Genomic DNA, 4092 nt, shown 5'->3' on the forward strand with positions numbered 1-4092 from the left:
GCCAGAACACACCAAAACAAAAGAACAGACCTGGTCAAATGAAACAAAATGACAAGTTTGCTTAAACGATACACAAAGGTCAGCACTTTTCTGCTGATTACAATAATGATCATCCGACCTATTTGACTAACTAGCCCCTCCGAGGGAGAACTATGTGTCGGTGCAAAAAGTAACCAACTAGTGAATATTTGTAGTTTTGCATTATGTTGTGATCGGAGGTGGCCTAGCACTCAATGACACAGGATTTAACTGGTTCGGGCAACGTGCCCTATGTCTAGTCGGGGTCAGTCGATGACTTTATTCCTGAGCCTTAGTGCTCGAAGTTTGCAGTCGGGTTACAAACGAGAGGGAGAAAGATGGGGTGTACAAGAGGTCCGGTCGGCTCCGACCGGAAGGGCCGAGTGTGATAGGAACTTCGCTACAAGCTAGGAGTTCGGGCGTGTGCTTGCGGTCGGCACTTGGTGGTTCTACGGTTGTGAGGTGTCGATGTCGATCTAAGGAACTCTAGCCTCCTTGAATCGGTCCCCTTGTTGGAGGGAGTGCATCCCCTTTTATAGATGAAGGGGATGGATTTACAGGTGAGAGGGAGAGGGTATGGATGTTTTTAAGCCTTGTTGCCCACGTCTCTATTGATGTCGCTGTAGAACGTCAGATGCGCACGGGAGGTTGTGCTATCTTCTTCAAGAAGGATGGACGTCGGTACCTACAAATACTATTTGATGCCTAGTGGCATGTGAGGAGTTGCACTATGTTCACCCGGTACAGCAAATCCTGGTGCCCATACCGCTATCGATGTCCAGAGACACGCGGGGGGCTTACCATATGAGAGTTTTAGTGGCCCCTACAAAACTATAGGGGGAGATGTCGGCGCCTACAATACTGTTTATGTCAGAGTGTCTATAGAGTACTGTTTTGTGTAGGGTATGGTCCTTGGTATAGTGGTTTTGACTTATGAGCCTTGCCTTGCCTTTCTCCGCATGTCTTCTGGTTCCTTCTGAACGGGGTGCCCCCGGTCGGATGGCTCCAGTCGGCTCTGAGTGCACCGGTCAGAGAAGAGCGATGAGTAGGGTTCCTACGAGCCTCAGTCAAAGGGATGTGGGGTCAGAGTCAGAAGTAGGGCTCGAGGTAGGCCTTCCAATCAGAGAGGCCATCTAGAGGCGGCTGAAGCCTGAATTGAGTGCTCCAGTTGGATAGGTGGGCCGAAGTAGTCGATGAGCGGGCGTTGCTCTTCTTGGGCCTAGCCTTTTCGATCATTTGCTGGACCGTTCCTTTGCCCTGTTGTTTTTAGACTCTTGGACCAAGCCTTGGCGTAGAAGCCGATCCTTGAGGGACCCTGGGTTTATGAACCCGGCAGGAGCCCCTGAGCCCCCGGGTGATTCAGATAGAATCGTTCGGGGGATTTTTCTTATGTCGTTGGTTGCGCATGAGCGCACCCGTGGGTGTAGCACCCAAGCCCCCAGGCGGTTTAGGTAGAACCATTTGGGGGTGTCATTTTAGCATGCGTGTGTGCGTGTTTTTTTGTCCGAGATGGAATTTTGTCAACCAAGGTGACGTTGTGTAGTCGAGGCATTTTTAGGCGCGAAGATCGGATTGAAACAGAACTTACTGATCCTGGTGTCGATGTGTGCCATGGATCGGGCAAGGAAGTTAGTTTGGATAGACCCTGGCATTGGTGCATGCCGTGGTTTTGAAATGGTTAGTTCCGAAGATAGACAAGACGGAGCCTATGGGTCCTGATGTTGGTGCGGCCTGGGCAGCCAAGGTAGTTAGTTTAGTTAGTTTTTATGCGAGTTCAGAGTTGTGGTCCCTAGCTAGGTTTCTTGGAGTGTAGTCGGTAGTGAAGCCATTATGCGAGTTCAGAGTCACGGTCCCAGGCCATAGCCAGATGTCGTAGATCCTATCGACGCGAGTTCGGGGTCACGGTCCTAGGGTTTTTGTCGATGGAGATTCTGTGGGCTTGGCGAGAGGTTCAGGATCAAACGAGAAGGTTGAGATGACCCAGTTTGCCAGACCGGGCGAAGGCCGCATGGTGCTCATCTATGGTTTTCTCCCCTGGCTCTATTGTTTGCTCATGTCAAATGAGGCAAACGCCGCTTCATGGTGCAACTTGGAGCGTTCTGGTGCATTTCGCTGCATGTGCGATGCTTAGTTCCCAAGCCCCTAGATGATTCTGGGCCCGAATCGTCCAGGAGGCGCGGGCGTATGGAATGAAATGCGCGTATGGATGTATGAAATGATTGTAATGAAATAGAGGGGGTTTGATAGTGCTTACCTTGACGACTGGAGTGACGGGGCTCGGAGAGCCTCTGCCGGAAATATCTGACCGGGACCTTGGCCTGAGTGACGGGGTTTTGGAAAGCTTCAGTCAGAAATGTCTGATCGAAACCTTGATGACCTGTCATTTGGTGTCAATCCTGAGTGATCCGATCGACTTAGGGGGTCGGAGGGTTTCTTTCAGTAGAAGACTTTGCTTTGGGTTCTTCTAGGACTAGCCTAGGGAAGTGGGGAGCCGCCAGCGAGCGGTGGCGCTTTGGTTCCTGTGCCCATCGTGTGGTAGTGGTTGATCGTGCGGTAGTGGTGGGCCATGGCCAGGCCATGTCCCTTCTAATCAGGAGCCATTCCATTGGGCTGAGCACGTCTCATCGGTCAGGGCACGTCCTATCTGCATTAAATGATAAATAGAGAAAATCTCACCCCATCGTTCCGGCTTCCCCGATTGGCGCGTCCCTCCATAACTACTGCTCCCTTTTCCTTAAGTAGGAGAGGGGAGAGGGTTTTCATTCTGTTCTTTTGCTTGTTCTTCATCTACCGCCGCCTTCTCTCTTCCTCTTTGCCGTGAGCGTTCCTAAGAGTGGCGGAGGTTTCTAGGAAGGGGAGCGAGCGAGGGAGAAGAGAGGAACTCACCGAAATGTCAGACTGGAGGTCGTCCACCATGAGGGCATCGGTGCTGGAGGCGTTCATCATGAAGGGGTTTCTACCATCGCAGGAGGTGGCACACTAGAGGGTCCCTGGGAAGGAGGAGTTCCTGCAACCTCATCCCAACAAGGTGGTTTCTTTCCTTACCTTTCACGAGCGTGGATTAGGATACCCCGCGCACTGGTTCCTATGTGGGCTCCTCAATGAGTTAGGTCTAGAACTGCAGCACCTCAATCTGATGAGGGTGCTGCACATTGCTGGTTTCATCACCGTCTGCGAGGCTTTCCTCGAGATGGAGCCGCACGTGGATCTCTTCTGGCTCTTCTTCTCCAGGAGAGCTATGACGGTGGGGAATTTGGCCAAGACCGCACCGGTGGGAGGGTTCCCTCTATAGAAGAAGCCGAGCGCGGGAGGTGTGTACCCCGCATACTCCCCATGCGACTCCAACCAGGTTGGCATGGGGAGTGGTTTTACATCCGGAATCCGATGGAGGCGCTGTTTCTGGCATTCACCGGTGGGAGGCCGGTGAAGCAGAAAAGTTGGTCATGGGGTTGCACCCGCTTGGAGAAGCGCAAGGTGGAGGTCATCAAGGAGGAGCTATAGAAGCTCGTAAGGGTCGGCCTTGATGGGGTGTGGGTGTTCCACACCCTCTTCCATCACTGGGTTGCGCCGTTGGTGGAGCGGTCGTGGCCCATGTGGATGTACGGCGGCCGGTCGGACCCAGACCGTGTGTCGTCGGAGGACTTGTCAGACGACAAGGTCTGGAGTCACCTTGGCCGAGTGCTGTAGCTGAGATCCAGGGATACGGTTGCGGGGAAACCCATACCATTTAATGCTTCGGTCGTGTCTAACCTGGTATGATCCTTTATTCTGTTCATGTTTCTTCCTCTGCTTTTGCTGTTTCTTGATCCCGGGGGATTCGTTCCATTGGGGCTTGAAAGGTACAAGTCTTGGCCACACCTTCCTAAGGGACCGGAGGGAAGGGCTCAGCAAGCCGCCCAGAAGGAGGCGGCAGACGCCCAGAAGAAGAAGAGAACCAGGGAGGTTCGGCGGAAGGAAGATAAGAAGAAGGAGGTCGCCCGGCGTGTGAGGGCCGGGGAACGTAGGAGCAATGTCGAGTCAGAACTCACATTAGATTAGCCTATGGACTTGGATGACATGTTCTTCTCCGATGAG

The sequence above is a fragment of the Miscanthus floridulus genome, chromosome 14, assembly GCF_019320115.1.
Source record: "Miscanthus floridulus cultivar M001 chromosome 14, ASM1932011v1, whole genome shotgun sequence".
Lineage (NCBI taxonomy): Eukaryota > Viridiplantae > Streptophyta > Magnoliopsida > Poales > Poaceae > Miscanthus > Miscanthus floridulus.